Raw genomic sequence first — 20,052 nt, forward strand, 5'->3', positions numbered from 1 at the left:
TATTTCGACCTCAACTGTAAGGTCGTCTTCAGTGTCTTGTACTTGACTCGAGTCGAGTCGAGTCAAGTACAAGACACTAAAGGCGACCTTACAGTTGAGGTCGAAATACGTATCTGTCAAAGGATGCAAATTCTTAGTGGAATTCAAAGGAACAGTACTTAACGCGATTTTCTTTTTTATTTACAGATATTCCCCTAACAAGCCCAGGTTAATCATCAAAAAATGACTGTAATTCATGATTTTAGGACTCGAAGTCATGTTTACAGTAATCAGGGTCATGATTTTATGACACGGAGTCACGTTTACAGAAAGCAGAGTGCAGAGTCGTTATTTCATGACAAAACGTCATGATATTTTGTTTCTGAAAACGGTAAAAGCTTGGCATAACACTTTTCACAATCATGACTGTTCAAACCAACGGGATTGAACTGTACGGCGGTGAATCCCTCGGTGTTTGACATGCTATTGTAGGTAGGATGTATAGGTAAGCGAGAAGATAGACGGCAGCCTAACTGATAATGAGAGCAGGCAGATGATGTATAGCATTGAATAACGTGGAGACCATGTGAGATGTGGATGTGCTTCATGAAAGCGGAATTTATATTTAATTTGTCTGGATATTACATGATTACGAAAAATTGAATTATAATTTGGTGATTTGCATACGTTTTGAAGTGAGTGGGAACTGGTGGGACGCGAGTTTGTGCAATATTACATGAATTTGTTTTTGTAGGCTAGGGATTGCTGCAAAGAATTATTTGGTGGTGTAAATCTCACCCTTGCTTCCCTTGCTTTTATTGAATCGTAAGTCTCCAGTAATTGTAAAATTTCTAAATAACCTAATATGTTACTATTATCTTTAGTGCAATCACCGTTTAGAAACCGCTTGCGGGGCCGTGCGAATACAATAAACGATTAAGGGGAAAATTAATGTAAGATTGACTCAATAACGTAACCTCAAACAAAGTTAAAATACATCTATATTTGCAGCTTTGAGCGCATAAACCACAATCGCATCAGAGAAGTTTTTCTACCCGATCACAGTCCGAACAATGACTTTTGGTTCATGATAACCATCGTTTAGGTCCTGAAATTATGGCTTAGAGGCATGGAATCATGAGATTCGAAGAAAAGACTTTGATTTAATCACTTTTTGGTCATGAATCCGACAACGATTTTTTCCCCCGTTAGGAGAAGCAACGTCACCTGAAAAAGGCAGTGTGAGGAAATGAAATTTCTGTTCCGTTCTTAAGATTCACGGAAGCTGCTCTAAAAGAGCTCGGAATGAAGTTTTCACGAGAAATCAGCGAATAAAAAGCGAATGACAGAAAACCGTTTTTTGATGTCGCTCTAACTTTTTTCTTTGAAAATTAATATCTGGAACTATGATTTGATTTCGGAAAAGTCGTTTGGAATTGAGTTCTTTTCAACTTTGCAGAACACTTCATTGCTACAGCTACTACTGAACAAAATTATTAAATAGTTATCGTGGTTGGCGAAAAAATTGAACATTTTTTTTTTTCAATACATATTACAAATTTCAAGTGTTTTAAAATATTGAAAAAAAATGTGCAAAAATATGAAAAAACTTCCGGAAGACAGCATATTGCAAAACTATTAAACTTTTCGTCCAATTAAAAAGTGATAATTTTCGATCAGCCATCAAAATTTTTGTTTTCCCCTTTCCAAGTATTAATCAAGTGCAAACTACTTCAAACGATTTTTTTAGCTTTACGTCGCTTATTATGCACTGGTTATTTGAACTTTCAAGTAACATCGTGATATGGAGGTAAAATTATAATAAGCGTGACATCGACTAAAGGAAGCGTAGGGTTATGGAAATATCGACTTATTTAGAGTACGGTGTATGGAAAATTAAGGGACACGCGAATCCATCGAGTTATAGAGAATATCAAGTTGTAAAACATTGGCGTATCTTTAATGATCGATTTAGACACAGACACTTTTAATGCTTCCAGCTCTTCTCTTTTTGAAGTAAGCACGACACTAGACAACGGACTAGTATGCAACGTCCAGCGGCACAGTCGAAAACTTTTCCAGACAGCTGCGGCTGGAATCGAACCTGCGCTCCTTAGCACGATGCGACTACATGTTTGGTGACACTAGCTGCACGACCATGAAGCCACAAAATGTCTTTTCATCGATTTTCGTTTCTGATTATTCCGGGAAATACGCTCAATGTTCGGATGATCTGTCGATACGTTTTGATGGAGGGCGATGAGGATTAGCAACTTGAATATCAAAAAACAACCAAAAATGGTTTGCCGACTAAATTAGTGATCAATGAGAAAATCAATAAAGAGAAATAAATCATTTTAGGAAACGTCCGTATGATGATAGAAATGGTCTTCAAATTACGGCGATTAAAACAATAACAACATGACAAATGAATGAATTAATAAATAAATAATGAAAATAAAACCAACTGTCCGATAGACATGTGTTAACATCGAATTTTTAATTTTAACGGCAAGCGAGCTCAACACTGACAAATTTGCTTGCCTTTCAAGCGGGCAAAGCCTTGCGCTTTATCATCATTTAATTCCATTTGTTTATTGTTGTCAAAAATTAGGACTGTGTAAAATTATATGTGTTGTTACAGATACAATTTTACACACTTTAACGACGATATTTAGTAAACTTAGTGTATTCATATAGCACATTAGTTAAATTAGCCCTAAAACAACGTTCCCGACGGTATCAGATAAAGAAACCCAGAAGAATCACGTGTTACCTTGCGTTTTGCGCGCATTCGCTGTACGAACGCAGCCAAATGAATACATATTGCCAAGTCGCCTCTCTTTGTCAAGCGCAGTATACGTTTCTCTCAACGCCATTCACTCTCTCACCAAATGTTGAACAAACCGTAAGGGTAGTTTCCAATGGAATTTAAATATATTGCAACAACACTTATTTAATCTTTCATTTTGGAGAAATCTTTTAAAAGTCAAAAGAATGTTGAGAAATTTTTCAATAATTTTGGGACCTGAAAGGTATCGTTCTCCAATTCCAATATGAAGTATTCATAACAAGCGAGTAATGCTTCACCAGAGTCAGAAGTTGTGTATGTTTCAATCTTACTGTGCAATGAATTCATTCCGCGGCCACCGCTCGCCACACGACGACGCCAATGCCGAAGCGTATTCCCTCCACGCGTAGGCAAGCAACCCAGCAGCGCCTCGATGGAAAGCTTCACCAACGGACGCCCGCCAGTGCTTACCGAGATTCCGTTCAACGTTGACGTGGTTTTTGTGTTCGATTTGTCGTCGTCGTCGGTTGTCGCGCGTGACCAATCCATCCATCCGTCGTCGTGCCGGAATCAATCAACTCCACTTCAACACTTCCAGCTGGGTTGGGTATTGGAGTCAGGTACCTGCTTAACAGGGAGTCGTCGGATATCCACGCGTCCAAAAGAAGCGCATCATCCCTCACACGCGCGCTGCTTATTCGAGAGCGAGCAAGTTTTGATGCGTTTAGCGCTGTCGGTAGTGAGAGAGAGTAAGGAAGGAAAAGGGTGCCGAGAGAAAAGACGAACACGCCGCGATACGCGCAGAGAGAGAGCTATAGAGGTGAAATAATATTAATTTCGAAATAAATTATAAAAGCGATCCGCGGAGGACGGACCGCTTCCAGACGGAGAGTGAGTGCGCAGTGCAAGGTCCTACTTCCTCCCGAAGATCTTCATCTACGACGCCGCCGCCGCGATCAACGCCCAGTAGTTGAGGCGAGGATCATCCGGGAATCTATCTTCGACGCGTATAAAAACGAGACCAGTTCGGTCGCGGCCTTAACGGAGATCAGTCGGCTATCGTCCAGTGTTGAGAAAAGTCGCTCGGCATTGCTCTAATGAGTTTGAAGCGAGTACATCCGCATCCGTGTGAAGTCAAGTGAAATTGTGGTGAAGTGAGAGAAATTTCAAAGTCGCGCACTGGTGATTGATAACTTCTTCGCATTGGATCAGTAGTAGTAGTTCAAGAAGGTGTCGTTCGTCACTTTGGCGATTAACGAATTGTGCAGCAGTCGCAGTATAAAGCACGGAGGCAGAAAATGGTTCAAATCGAGTTTGGCCAGCAAGTAATGGCACCGTACCGCGCCGAGTCCGCTAGTAACTAGTTATTGTTGAAAGTGCGGCGTGCCTCCTCCTCGGAATATAAGCGAAAATCGCGAAACACAAACGTGTGAGCTCAAACGCGAAATATATAAAAACCGTTCAAGTTGATGCATAATTTTAAAGCCACGAGCTTCTGCGCGAGGGGCAATAAAAGAGAAATAGTTGGATAAGTGAGTGATTTTACTGTATATTTTCTTTCGCTGCATTTGCTACATTGGAGTTGAGCGTTTTATTTTATTTCATCCGCTCTCTTTCTGACACCTTTGACAAATTTTGCAAACCACGGGTGTCATCAATTACCTTCAATTAAAATCATATACTCTCTCATATGCTTGATTCTCTCCTCCCAAAGAGAGATTACGAAAATTGAATTTATTAAATAACATTACATCAAACTCTGACAAAAGAGAAAAATCGCAAAAAATAACCGCAAACACAGAAACAAAACAAAGAAGAGCAACACAGAGAGAAGAAATTGCAACAAAACAGCAAAAAAAAACAACAACACAAACAGAAACGAGAAGAAAACGTGTGAACTAGTTGGAAAAACGCAGAAAACTCGGTAACCAGTGAGTTTGTGTGAGTGCCATTTGTTGGAAAACAACGAAAAAAAAAAGAAACAGCACGAGACATCCAAGGATCACGAAAACAACAAAAAGGTAAGCCGTTGTTGAATGGAAAAATGCAACATTCCTATCATGAGATATAGGTACCTAACCACCAACGAAGCAGCGGAGAGACAGACCGAAAACTATGCTGACAGTAGTAGACCAGTAGACTAAACCTCAAGTGGAAACGTAACGAATATGAAACTCAGTCATAACACACCATCGCATCGCATCGCAAAACTGGTGGACGACGACGACGACGATGACGATTTACTCGGATTGTTGTTGTAAATTCGTGGCTCTCTCTCTCGCGCGCGCGGTCCTAAGCTTTAATTAAATATTTATCGATAAAACAACTGTTTCTCTGGCGAACCGTGAAAACATTTTTCGATGTGCACTCGCTCGGAAGCCTCAGCCAGCAGCACTGGGAGGGTGCGCTTCCTCCGAGAAGGCACAACACCACACAACATATTTCATGGACAGGAGAAAATATGTAGAGCAGTAGAGGGTTGGACTTTTTTTTTCTACCGAATAGCGAAAATGTGGAAGGACGTAGAACTGAACCGATCGGAAAATTGACGAATAGACGACGAAGAAAATTGGGTGAAGTTATCACCAGCACAGTGTTTGATAACATATAAGTTTGATCTTTTCAAACCTTCAAATAAGGAAATTGTTACCCAGAATAAAAGTAAAAAGATTTGTTTGTATTTCTCTTAAATTTTTACGGATATTGAAAAGATTTCTTAGTGTAACTATTAATAGTCTTCAATTAAATCATCCTATATTTTTAATGTAAATTAGTTAACAAGTTGTCTATCAATGATCCAAATTTCGGGAAGATTGAGCTATTCTATATGAAATTGAAAAGATTCTAGTAAAAGGCGTAATTATTTGATAGCCAACTTAGGGTTGTCATATCTTCGGATTCAATGAACCGAATGCAATGAAATTTTGAGCATTCATGACTTATATAGAGAGCTTAAAAAGCGTTTGACTTAACTGTAAATTGTTTCTAAGAAAGAAGTTATAGTGTTTTAATTTATTATTTGAATTTTAAGTAAATTGTACTATTTTTAATTTGCATCTAATAACTTGTTCCAAATTATTATCGGATATTATGTTACTTCCCTTCAAATCATATCTATATTCAAGTCAACTTGAGGGAATACAACTGAACTAACATTATCATTATGAATTATGATACGATGATGAAGTTTTGGCTGGCTGTGGAGCGGACGTGATGTGATAGTTAGAACACTTGACTATCACGCCGAGGACCTGGCATCGAATCCCACTCCCGACAAACTCGCAAAATGTGAGTTCTTCCTTCGGAAGGGAAGTAAAGCGTGGGTCCCGAGATGAACTAGCCTAGGGCTAAAAATCTCATTAATACAGAAAAAAAAAGTTTTGACTAATTATGTATTTTATTAATTTTTAATAAATATATCACTACCGTCAGTGGGGGTGTCATTGGGCCAAAATTGCATAGTACATCTCTTTGTAGGTCGTTACAACAATGTTTTAGCTCTAAATGAATGTTGTATTCGGTAGACACATTCATTTTTATACTGTTTAGGATTGTTTAAAGTGAAAATGCTTCAACTTTAATTTTGACAATGATATAACTTAAATGAAATTGGCCCAATTCCACCCCTACTAGGGAGAGACATTGGGCCAAACACTAAAATTCAAACAAAACAGTACTATGTGAGATAATATCGCTTGAAAATCGATACTATCAAATATATAGATACTTGCCCACAACTTATCAGTGTCTAGTCACTTCAAAATAACATCACAGATAAACAAACGTGACAATTTTACCACATTCATTGTAAACGATCAACGTTCCTACACAATATATCCGCTATCCCATAAATATAATTCCAACTAACATTCTCAAAAGACGAAAGTAATATTTCTTTATCATCTGCCTAGTAACTGATATGCGTGAATTTTAATTTTGCATGAATCTTACATTTATTTCCAAAATTTACACCGTATTATGCATAAAAAAAATGTGAATACTCTCAGTCGTTTTAATTCACATTTGTAAGGTTCTCGTACTGATTGCATTGCTTTTATATGGCCCAAAGTCATCCCCAAAACGAAGTATTTGTACTACAGCTTGAGTAAATAAGTTTTTCATGCAAAATAGCATACAAAACCAAGAAAATTTATTATACTTTTTATAACAACAATCCAACACACCGAGAAAACAGTGATTCATTACATGTTCGGTTTTCAGCTGTTTTCTGCTGAGCATTTTAAAACAACGATAAACAGTGATACGGTCAAAATTTGGCCACACAATTTTTTTCATAACTTTAGACTGCGTACACCAAAACAGTTGTTTTTTGGACCAGTAATGCTACATTATATGTAGCTTTATCAAAATTATACAGTATAATACTATTATGAAATTATGTTCGTAGTAAAATTTTGAGCCATTTTGTATGAATACTTTCAAAGTTGTAGCAGTTTGAATATGAAAAAAGCTGACCGGGTGCCACTTAAGCAAATATAACTTTGTAACGGCTGGATCAAATTGAATGACATTTTTACACAACATTTTGATATGCATACTACACATACAGAAAAATTTTCATTAAAATCGGTTAAGTATCTCTGACTCTATAAATAAAACAGTAAAAATGTGTTCTTATTTGTGAATCCTCTTTGCACAAAATTTTAAAATTGCAGATCTCAGGGTTCAACAATATCTCCGCAAATACTAGACCGATTTTGATGAAAATTTTATGATACAAGGCACATATAATGTAGCATTACTGATCCAAAAATCAGCTGTTTTGGTGTACGCAGTCTAAAGTTATGAAAAAAAATATGTGACCAAAATTTGACTTGACTTGACAGAATTTGATAAAATTTGACCACCTAAACAAATATAACTTTGTAACGGCTGGATCAAATTGAATGAAATTTTTACACAACATTTTGATATGTACACTTTACATACAGACAAATTTTCATTGAAATTGGTTCAGTATTTCTGGCTCTATAAATAAAAGAGTAAAAATGTGTTCTTATTTTTTAATCCTCTTTGTACAAAATTTTAAAATTGCAGTTTTCAGGATTCACAATATCTCCGCAAATACTAAACCGATTTTGATGAAAATTTTATGGCATAAGCTACATATAATGTACCATTACTGGTCCAAAAATCAGCTATTTTGGTGTACGCAGTCTCAAGTTATGAAACAAATTGTGTGACCAAATTTTGACCGTATCACCCTTTATTGTACAGTACGCCTAACCATAAAATTCACATCAAGTTTTCTTAATAGAAAATTGACTTAATGTGACTTTTTTCTACATCGGATGGTCAGCGCAAGTTATATTTACCGTTTACCATCCACTTTTTGATAATCACTTTGATAAATTTTAGTATTTTGAGCGAAACATCTTTCTTGATTTTTGGCCCAAAGTTACCCCCCAGGCCCAATGTCACCCCGACTGGCGGTATATTTTCTTCCGTGTTAACAATTTTAAGATAAGTCAAAAGTTTTTTGAAGTTCATTATAAAAGCCATAAATGCTCAAAATATCGTTACATTCGGTTTATTGAATCCGGAGATATAACAGATCAAAGATGGCTATCATCGGATAATTATGCCTTTTACCAGAATCTTTCTTACATCATGTAGAATAGCCCGACCTTTCCCAAATTTGGACTATTAATATACAACTAGTTAACCAATTTAAGTAAAAATTTCCAATCTTCCGACTGATTAATAATAATGTGTGTATGAGGCTAAGGCTGTAATACATCTATCAATATGGTTAACAAATACAAACAAAGACATCTAAGAGATGTCTAGACATTTTGATGATTTTTTCAATGCAAATACGCTTTGAAAGACTTTACCGTCTAGGAAACCTTCTATGATTGAGAAATGTCGCCATTATTTATATAAAAAATATCTCCGGGTATTCTCTCAGAAAACCATCAACGTTTTCAAGACATTCTTATATTCTTACTAACTTTTGTTTTCTAGATTGTCAATAGTTAGTTAAGAATGTTCATCTAAATTTCTCCAGGGATGTCTACAAAAAAATCTTCAAAATATTATTACAGAAATAAGGAAATATAATTTACGAATAATTCATTGAGAAATATCTCTCAAGTTCCCTTTAGAAATTCTTCCAGAGATTTCTTCAAAAACTTCTTTAGAAACTCCTCAATCAATTTTAGTACGAATCTTGAGAATCTTTTGTGGATTCCTTCTAAAAGTACACTATTGAAAAGTATTTCATAAAATGCATTACGTTATTACTTCCAGGATAACATATAATGATGCCTTTAGGAACTTCTCTAAAAAATCTCTCCATAAAACTACTACAAAAATTCCTCTGTAAATTTGTCATAAGATTTTACTATAATACTTTGAACAAATCTTAGTGTTCCTCTAAAAAAAAACTTTACGACTTCCTTCGGGAATTCTTTCAGAAAATTCATGAATTTTGATAAGGGATTCTTCCAGGAATTTTCTAATACATTCCGGAAGCAATTCCACTAAAGGGTTCTCAAATGTTTTCCCAGATATTATTTCAAGGAATTTATTCAGGAAAACCTTCTAGGATTTATTCGGAAATTTCCCTGGGAGTCTTCCAGATATTTTCGCCAGAGATTTCTAAAGATACTATAAATTAGCAGATTTATTCAAAAATTCCTTCAAGGATTCTTTTAGAAGAACAAATACTGGCGAAATTATTCAAGGAATACCCTAAAGGATTTTCTAAAATAATTCCTGGAGATACTTCTGGATATTCCAAGATTTTTTTGAAAATTATTCCTGAAAACATTTCCGAACAAAATTTTCTAAAGCAACCTTATGAGTAATCTTCGGAGAAGTTTCTACAAGAATCTATTGGAAATACATGGAAGAACTTCTCAAGATGGCTCTAGAGAAATTCCTAGAAAAATTTTATGAGAAACTTTTAGAGAAATTCAAGTAAAAAATCCTGGAGGAGTTTCTGAAAAAAAATCTCTAAGGAGATTTCTAAAGGAGTCTCTTCAGAAATTTTTGAAATTAACCCGGAAAATTTTCCATAGGAATCCTTGAAAGATTTTTCGTGGGAAACAGAACAAAAACTGCAGACAAAGGTATTGAAAGAGTTCTGTTAAGGAATTTCTACAGAAATTGATTTTTTTTTGGATGAATGGTTGGGAGACAACTGGAGAAACTCCGGGACCAATATATTGAAGGAGTTCCTGGAAAAAATTTAAATATAAAATCCTGAAGTAAAATCCAAAGGAAATTCCTGGAGGTATCTTTGAAGGAATATTTACTGAAATCATTAAAAGGGTTCCTGAAACAACTCCAGATTTTTAAAAGAAACAATTTCTGTAGGAATCTCTAAACAACTCCTAGGGGTAATGTAAAACATGAACTTTTAGCAGCTGGACGATATCAGCATATGATGTTTTACAAATCTTCCGTTTCCGGAATAATCGGACTATTAGTCCACATATGTCCATAAATAATGTGCATAAGGTTTTATATTGAAGTAATTTTATTGTGGGCACACTAGTACAAGTGGTACTGGAATTTGGAAAACTTTGGTAACCAGCTCTGTTTTTATCTCAGTTGAAGCACTATTCAAACTTCAAGCTTCAAGCTCACACAGATTCATCAAACTACATGTACGCAGAAAAATAAATTGTGAACACAATTAAATTCTAGTTCAAAACAAACAATTTTTCAGTTTGCTATAGCGACAAACTGATTTCTAGTTAAAACTGAACTGTTCCATTGTTTGATAATACAAATATTTTCATTTACCGAAATTTTTAACAGTTTGTTATAACAAACACAGATTTGGTAGTTTCAACATGAAATACCGGATTGTTTTAAACGACTGCACTTTTGCCTCTAACAAAGCCGGAATACGATTGTGTTGGTGATGGCTGCTCCTGCGGCAGCTCGGATATCTATTTTTAGACACTCATCGAGCGGATGGAAGCGAGAACGAATAAATAAAAGACAAAAAGGTGAAACCGACCAACTTTTTGTGGATGTTGTCTTGAGTGTTGTTTCTTCGTTGTGGCGATGTTGGGGTAAGAATTTTAAAGATGTGTGAGTGCTTCCGGGCCATGTTTGTGGTCCTCATTTTGTTGATACAAATGAAGGAGAAAAAATTGGGAACTAAATTATTTGCTAACTTATACTAAAAACATTAATGGGACAAATTGTCCATATCTGTAACGGAACCAAGGACTTTATCGGTCGACAACGACAAGAAGAGGACAAACGGAATGGGGCGACGACAGACAGGGGCGAACAACAAAACCAAAAGGCGGACAACAAAAACAAGGAACGTACTATACATCAAACTCTGACATCAACACGTTTCAAAAACTGGTAAATCAGGTTCATGTATTCCAAATCAAGTCCTGCCAACACTTCTCTAACGGGTTTCTGCTGTTTTCCTCGGACCCGGAGAATTTCATGCAGGTCAGATCTGACCTCGCGATACTCATTGCATCCCCACACGACATGTTCGATATCCTGGTGAGCCACGCCACAGACACAGAGATTGCTTTCTGAGAGCCCAATACGAAAGATATGTGCGTTCAACAAATAGTGATTGGACATCAGCCGACACATCATACGAATGAAATCTCGGCCTAAATCCAACCCTTTGAACCATGGCTTCTTCGACACCTGTGGAATGATGGAGTGCAACCATCTCTCCATCTCTCCATTTGTGTTGCCAGCTGATCAAGGTCACCTTTGCTAGCGCCCACCTTAGCCAGCGACATACAGAAAAACTTGTAGTTAGAAGGCACAGAATGTTGCTAATTGACAAATTGAGGGATGAATTTTTGAAAAAAATCGCGTTCTGGTGGGATTCGAACCCACGACCCCGTATTCGCTAGACCGGTGCTTTAACAAACTAAGCCACAGAACAGGTGATAATTCTGCGGAATAGAAAGCCAAACTGAACCCGAGCCCTCACCATGAACATTCACTTTTTCAAGAACCATCTCTCTATTGGCTTAGATGTCAACCCAAAACACAGCCTCGTTTGTGCCCAACAACTACAAGTGAGAGCGTATTTTATTTGAAGCCGAGACTTACTCTCGCACTCCGCATACCTAGCCACCAAGCAGTCTGTTTGCTGGTGTCTAATTCAGTATGCGTCGAGAGCATACTGTGTTGTGGATTGACATCTAAGCCGAAAGAGAGATGGTTCTTGAAAAAGTGAATGTTCATGGTGAGGGCTCGTATTCAGTTTGGCTTTCTATTCCGCAGAATTATCACCTGTTCTGTGGCTTAGTTGATTAAAGCACCGGTCTAGCGAATACGGGGTCGTGGGTTCGAATCCCACCAGAACGCGTTGTTTTTTTTTCAAAAATTTATCCCTCAATTTGTCAATTAACATTCTGTGTCTTCTAACTGCAAGTTTTTCTGTATGTTTATGACATACCAGCAAATCTGGTAAATGCCAGTAAAGGGCAACATATATCAGTGTACTTAGCCAGAGAGTCCGCCTTTTCATTGCTCGGAATCGAGCAATGTGAAGAGACCCAAGCTATGGTAATGGCGTATGAGCGTTTGGACAAAGCGCTCAAGACTTGGCACATTCCATTCAGGAAGTACGCTGAGTGCTTCATCAGTTTCGTTGACCGAACAGCCTCTCCAGATAGCTAAGAGTGTCGGTAAAAATTAAGTAGTGCTCAGGTGGAAGAATGCTAATGTACTCTAAGATGTAGTATATAGCCGCTAGCTCAGCAACGCATACCGAACAGGGCTTTTGAAGAATGAAGGCGGCGCTATGAAAATCGTTGTAGACACCAAAACCAGTCGATTCATCGTTTTTTGATCCATCTGTGAAGAACTGTCTGTTCCCGCTAATATGCCCGAACTTACTTGCAAAGATTTACGGAATACACATATAACGAAAAGATTCTGGTATTCCATGGACCTCATCCTTCATGGACAGATCAAAATCCGCAGAGGAACTGTCGAAGTCTGAGAAGTTGTCACGATTGATGTTAACTGAAGATGGGCTTACCTCCAGCCAGCGTCATGTACCAGTTCTGTTCGAGCAGCTTTTCGAAATTTTCTATGACCAATGGATTCACAACCTGGCATCGGATGAGGAACCGGAACTACAAAGCAAAGCGGTCTGTGTTGGTAGATATTTGAACGAAATATTAGAAAATAAAAATACATTGAGAGTAATATTCAGCGTGGATCTATATTTAATGTCATATACTTTGAATTTTCCCAAAACCTTACCCTTCGATTTCTTTTTATTATTTTTCTGTAGAAAATTGACTTCCTGCCTCAAAATTAAACTTTTATTTTTTATCGATTTTCACAACAAGCAAATGGAAACGAAAATCTCAAAATTTTTGGTATCAAAAATAGATTTCATGTACAAGTTCCAACGAAAAAAAACTCATCATAATTCCGGCAACAAACCATACTTAAGTAACAGCGAATTTAGAAATTCAAAAAATAACAAGAAAAATGCTTGGGACCATGTCAAAAGTTATTCGAAATTTTTTTTAAATTTTTATCTGTTTTACTGTTGAATGCTGATAATCAATTGTTTCTCACATATGTTACACATATATATGTTAGAACCCGGGTTGCCATATATACAGGTTTTTCTGTATTATACAGATTTTTGATCATCCGTACAGATTTCGTTTTATATGAAATACAGATTTTCGAGCTAGAGGAGCCTTTTTATTTTTGTATGGGATACATATTTTTCTTTTAAATTTTGTATGGGATACAGATTTTTAAAAAGAGTCATACAGATTTTTCAAAAAATCATCTGGCATCCCTGTAGAACCCTATTGAACTCAAAATTGGCCTCAAATTTTTCCCAACAAAGCTATTCAAATATTCAATACCAAAATAAGTAATGTGGAGCGGACCTGGTGTGGTGGTTAGAACACTTGAATATCACGCCGAGGAACTGGGATCGAATCCCACTCCCGACATACTCACAAAATGTGGGTTCTTCCTTAGGAAGGGAAGTAAAACGTGGGTCCTGAGATGAACTAGCCTAGGGTCAAAAATCTCGTTAATACAGACAAAAAAATAAGAAATAATGCATACCAACGTTTGCAATAAATCTATACAACTAGGAAGTGCAATTTAAATTCTAATCCGACAGAATACCACTAGGTATGCTCAACACAGAAGACCAGAGGTCAATCCTCCCGCATGATGACTCGTGCTTGAATGTTACATCAGAGCTTGACAGGTTCCATCCACAGGCAGCATAACCACCACCAGTAGTGCCATTATCGTCGAACGAGTTATGGCCACGTACGTTCAAGTTCAAGTTTATCAGGTCCGCTGCTATTGCATCACCAGCCATCCCCATCCAATCATCCCATCTTCATCATCCTCGTCATCTTCGCGGGGATGCCAGTTTTCTTCAGAGCGCGCCACTTTGGTTATTATTACACTTGCCCGTCCGTCTCTATTATGGCGCAGCCGGTCAGCAGAGTGGTGGCAGTTATTTCTGCATACCACAAGTTTTCCCCTCTTTCTCCATTCATATCTATTCCATCCCACCTGTGTATGCCATGCAAAAACGCTGCTTTTGGCCGGTAGTCGTTTCGATGTAAGACAACTACATTAGGAGAGGACGGGATGAAATGCACTCCGAAGTTTACATACCACTCGCTTTATGGTAACGTGTTTTTTTATATGTTTGGAACTTATCTGTGTACCGGTTTTGGGCACATCGGTTGTTCATTTGAATTTTTCAAATTATAAATGCAGTTTATGCATTACAGGAAATGCAAATCATCAAGACAATCAGATGTGAATACCATATCCCAGTTATTTAGCAACGACACATTTTATGCCATTTCCTCTCATACTTTATCCAAAGTAAGTTGAAAAGCATTGGAGGGATGGACTTCATGTAATTACATCCCGCGCGCATACCCAGCATTTACAGCAAGTTGGAACCGAGAAAGAGATATGTACCTAAACATTTACAGCCTCCTCACTGAACTTTCAGAGATCGGACGGACGATCCAGCAAATCCGGGGCAGGTGTGTGGAAGGAAAGTATGCGAATAGTTGTTGAAGATGAATCGCCTCCTTCGCGAGACGAGCAGAGTTCCAAATCGCGCGAAAGAAGATGTTCGCACACACCCCTTCGCGCGCCTCGGCAGAAGTGCAGAGTTCATTGATTTCTTGACTATGTGATAATTGCATCGCTGTTTCGATCTTCTCGCGATGGTCTGTTGCTGAGCTCTAGTTTTGCGGTGATTTCCAGATATGTTTGGTGTGGGCTACAGTGACCCATACGTTTCGAATAAAAAGCTTTTTCAGTTTGAATTATTAAGAAGAATAAGGAGTCATGAGGTCTAAATATATCTGCAAATAAAAATAAATTTGCATTTCCTTTGAAGCAACAGAAATCAGGAACGGATAAACCGATCAGCATGATTTTTTAGCGGATCAATTCGTCTTTGGAGTGGCTGTTTATATGTACGAAAATTGACGAAAATCAACTGAAAAAGTAGAACAATTGTGAAAATTGTGAAATGGCAATACAACAAAAAAGATTTCCAGTGAAATTTATAATTGAAATCAGAATAATATTTAATACTTCATGGGCTACAACTCATAGCGGTGATAATACGCCGAATGAAGTATCCGCTTTCACTGGTCTCTGTCCTGGGCCAATCGCTTCAAGTCGGCCTGAATGTTCAGACTCTAGACTAGAGTCCTTAGGTCCTCCTCAACTGCAAAAAGCCACCGTGTGCACGACATTCCACGAAGTCGACGACCCCTTCCTGGCTCTGCTAAATATAATTTTAGCTGGTCGTTCCTTCGGCATACGAGCTACGTTCCCAGACCATCGCAGCTTGCCGTGTTTTATTAGCTTCACTACTTCTATCTCTTTATAGACTTCCCCGGTCATATAGGAGTTATATTGACTTTTCAAAAACATGTGTGCTATGTACAATTTTATTATTTTTAAAACGTCAGAACAGTTATAAATATCATTGTTTGTTATTATCATGTTAGCCGGTGAGGTCTGACAAAATCGGGACATTTTTTGAAATCAATTGACTACTTGAAAAAGTTCTGAGCTCGTCAAAGACATTAGCTGCGTTGGAAGGCTGCCTTGTGGAGCGGACCTGGCGTGATGGTTAGAATACTTGACTATTACGCCGAGGACCTAGGATCGAATCCCACTCCCGACAAACTCGCTAAATGTGAGTTCTTCTTTCGGAAGAGAAATAAAGCGTGGGTCCCGAGATGAACTAGCCTAGGGTTTAAACATCTTGTAAATACAATTAAAAAAAGAAGAGTGCCGAAGATAGTTTGGGGGGAGGGGGGCGTTGGTTATGCTTTGTGTTAACAAAATTTGAGTTGGTGTTCAGGGTAGAAAAAATGGAATTTATGAAGTACATATTGAGTGCTTCATTAGCATAGAAATGTCCTAGACTAATTCTTCTTGGAACCCACGCTTTACTTCCCTTCCGAAGGAAGAACACACATTTTGTGAGTTTGTCGGAAGTGGAATAGGATCACAAGTCCAGTGCTTTAACCATCACACCAGGTACGCTACAGCGTGCTGGCGTAAATACTCCAGTATTAAGTGCTTGGGGTGTTTTCAGGTTAGAACGCTTAAGAAATTAAAGCCGAAAGGCAATGGAAACGGATTCAGATTTGACGTGCAAGTTATCACATACTTGTCAATCGAACACTGGTTCGTTTTCATTCGTTGACAGCTAAAGCTAGGAGTTATGATTCAAAGTGCACTTCCGTTTCCGCTGCCTTCTGTAGACCACAATTACTTTGAGCTGTGAGTTGGGATTTCATGATAAGAATAAGAAGCAAAAGATTCAATATTGCTTTTTTGCACCGTATTCGACCCCCTGCAGACATTTTTTGTCACACCACAATATGTTCCCACCAGTTTCAGCATACATTGGTTAGTTTCGCTGCTACCAATTTTAAGCGTCGGTTACACTTTTTGGGTGGTGCATGGAATAATCGGTTTGTTTACTTGCTACTTTCTTTGGTGTTGACGTGTGACCAAATATTTTAGACGATTAAACATTTGCACGGTAATCTAAAAAGCAAAGCAAGATGTTATTATTCTGCAGTAAAATGCAAATAAATACTAGAGTGGGTCATCGTTTATATGGAAAAATGAAAAATTCATTCAGATCAAAGCTTTTTTGATCCCATTTCAGGACCCAAATAAGTTTGCAATATTTGGGCAGGATCGGTTATGTCTACGTTTTGCGCATCGCGTTTGAAGTTTGTATGGAGTTTTACATGGGCAAACAGATTTTTTTGCATTCTCTTATAACAAGCTCGAATTTTTCTGAAACCATGTAACCGATAATGAGAAAACGTAGGCTAGGGTGTCCTGAAAAACTTTGTCCAAGACCGCGAACTGATCTGATGCTTATGAAAAAAGTTATAGCCTTGGCATTGCTTCCCGAAACAACATGATTTTGTTGCTATTGTTATTTCTTTACATGTTAAAACATAATCGCATGCATGCGGTTCGTTGGTTATAACTATAACATCCTAGGCAAGATTTTTAAACTTATGACAAAAATGCAAAATAGTATGTTTTCCAATAAAAAATCCCATTCAAATTTCAATTGCAATGCGCAATGTGTAGACGCAACTCAAACACTCAGGACCCGAACGGAACCAAAAAAGCTTTGATCTGAGAAAACGGTTCCGATGACCCACGCTAGTATATATGTATTTTGGACATTTACGGCAAAATCAAATGGAAGTGTCCAAAATATATACGCGTAACGGTCTGTCCAAATCATCTAAAACATCCTCTATACACACGCGCTCACTATTATTACGTTCCAGCATTTACAACAGAAAGAGAACGTTTGCTTCAAAGCTTGGCGTTTTAATAGGCAACGGTAAAAAATTGACAATTGTTTTATGCTAAACATTTATGTTTTATTGGCTTTTGTGTCACACCCTATTTCACTAATGCGGTACGAACCATCTATCGGCGAGTATAAAAATGGCGAAGCAATGTTTTCCCCCGATCCTCACACTGATCGACTTCAGTGACCCTCTCAACATGACTGCTGCTTGTGAGAGTGAGACATAATAATACACTCCCCACTTCTAACATGAGTGTCACAGACCCGAAGTTTATAGGTAAATATTTACCAGGGGCGTATTGAAGGGAAATCTGTAAAAGGAAATTGGGAAAATTTATAATTGTGGTGGAGCTACAAGACTACCTTGGAACCAACGGTTAAACATTCAAAGTGATTTTTTTTAAGAAATCCGAAGAAGGATCCTCCGAGATATCTCGGGATTCCCGGGTAAAATTTTTCTAGGAATCCCAGCAGAGATTCCTGAAGAAATCCTTAGATAAATTCCGGGAAGAATCCCTAAAAAATCCTGGCTAAATCCATGGAGTAATTTAAAGATAAATTATTGAGGAATCCCTGGACACATGCCCAGAGGAGTTCCTGTAGAAAGTCCTAGAAAAAAATGTGCACCACTATCAGCAAGAGTTTTTGGATGAAACCTAGCAGGAGTTCCTGAAAAACGCTTTGGTTATCATCTGTTCCATTCCTCCCAGCAAGGGGAACGTCTAAAAAAATGTAAGTGAATCATCTGAAGGGCTTCTTGTAGAAATCTCCAGAAGAATTGAAGAAGAAAAATCTGGAGGAACTTCTGGAGCATCACCAGCAAAAACTACGAAAACAATAGAAACAATAATTGCTGGAAGAATCGTAGCAAGAATTCCTGGAGGGATTCCACCACGAATTCCTGAAGTGTTAACCCTTATGAGAAATTATTTTAGGAATCCCAAGAGGACACAACTTGTTTCAAAGCCAGTGTCAGCAACATCAGTGCAATTTATTCACTGTTCGTATTAAGGACAACAGAACACAATTGCTTCTTTCTTGAAACGCAAAAAGCGCAGAGTCTAAATCGTTGTGCAACTTGATCTAGATAGAATGATAAAAAATGGATATAATATTGTCCAGACTCGAACCATGGACACCAGGAGTATTAACCACTCGCCATACACACTGCACACACACACGAATACGGATGCCCGGATAAACTGATACGGTTGATCAAGGCGACGATGGATCGAGTGATGTGCGTAGTTCGAGTGTCAGGAACACTCTCGAGTCCCTTCGAATCTCGCAGAGGGTTAATGTGTCGAAGACAAAGTACATGATGGCAAAGGGCTCCAGGGAGGAATCACCGCGCCCGCCACCCCGAATTCATATCGACGGTGATGAAATCGAGGCGGTTGAAGAATTCGTGTACTTGGGCTCACTGGTGACCGCCGACAACGACGCGACAACGAGGCGCGACAACGAGGCGCATTGTGGCAGGAAATCGTGCCTACTTTGGACTCCGCAGAACTCTACGATCGAATAAAGTTCGCCGTAACACGAAGTTAACTATCTACAAAACGTTGATTAGACCGGTCGTCCTCTATGGGAACGAAACATGGACCCTACGTGCAGAGGATCAACGCGCCCTTGGAGTTTTCGAACGGAAGGTGTTGCGTACCATCTACGGCGGAGTGCAGATGGAAGACGGGACTTGGAGAAGGCGAATGAACCACGAGCTGCATCAGCTGCTGGGAGAACCAACCATCGTCCATACCGCGAAAATCGGGAGGCTACGGTGGGCGGGTCACGTCATCAGGATGTCGGATAGCAACCCGACTAAAATGGTTCTCGAGAGTCATCCGACCGGTACAAGAAGATGTGGAGCGCAGCGAGCTAGTTGGGTCGACCAAGTGGAGGACGATCTGCGGACCCTACGCAGAGTGCGGAACTGGAGACAAACAGCCATGGACCGAGTGGAATGGAGGCGGCTAAATACTATGTACAGCAGAGGCCACCCGGCCTTAGCCTGACCGGTAAGGTAAGTATACACACTGTACCAGAAGTTCTGTGAGAAATTTGCTACTCAACACACCATAAAAGCTGCTGAAGTTACACGTTACTTTATTGTGCCTTATTTGTCACGAGCTAAAAAAAAACTATTAAAATAAAAAGACGCGCAAGATTTCCGCATCACATTTGGAACCTAATCTGAACAAACAAACCAGAGTAAGATGTTTCATATGTGTTACATAGCACATTTAATGCAAGCTGACTGTTTTGTCACTTGTAAGGAATATGTAAGCTCCGCCTCCATAAATCGATATCAAACACGATGTTATTTGTGATTTATATGAAACAAAGCCGCAATTTAACGATATTCGGTGTTTAAATGCAACTCAACTGACAAGATGGAAGTTCCATGTGCTTTCATTGCAAC

General features: G+C 38.4%; 1 protein-coding gene across 1 annotated transcript in view; it reads left to right on the plus strand.

The window, feature by feature from the left end:
- Positions 1–3,225: 3,225 nt before the first annotated feature.
- Positions 3,226–20,052, plus strand: part of LOC109416797 (serine-rich adhesin for platelets) — a 149,700-nt gene continuing 132,873 nt past the window's right edge. Inside the window, exon 1 of the mRNA XM_019690857.3 lies at positions 3,226–4,791. The gene's annotated coding sequence lies outside the window, so the exon portion shown is untranslated. The remainder of the gene's footprint in view (positions 4,792–20,052) is intronic.

The sequence above is a fragment of the Aedes albopictus genome, chromosome 2 (assembly GCF_035046485.1).
Source record: "Aedes albopictus strain Foshan chromosome 2, AalbF5, whole genome shotgun sequence".
In the NCBI taxonomy this organism is placed as follows: domain Eukaryota; kingdom Metazoa; phylum Arthropoda; class Insecta; order Diptera; family Culicidae; genus Aedes; species Aedes albopictus.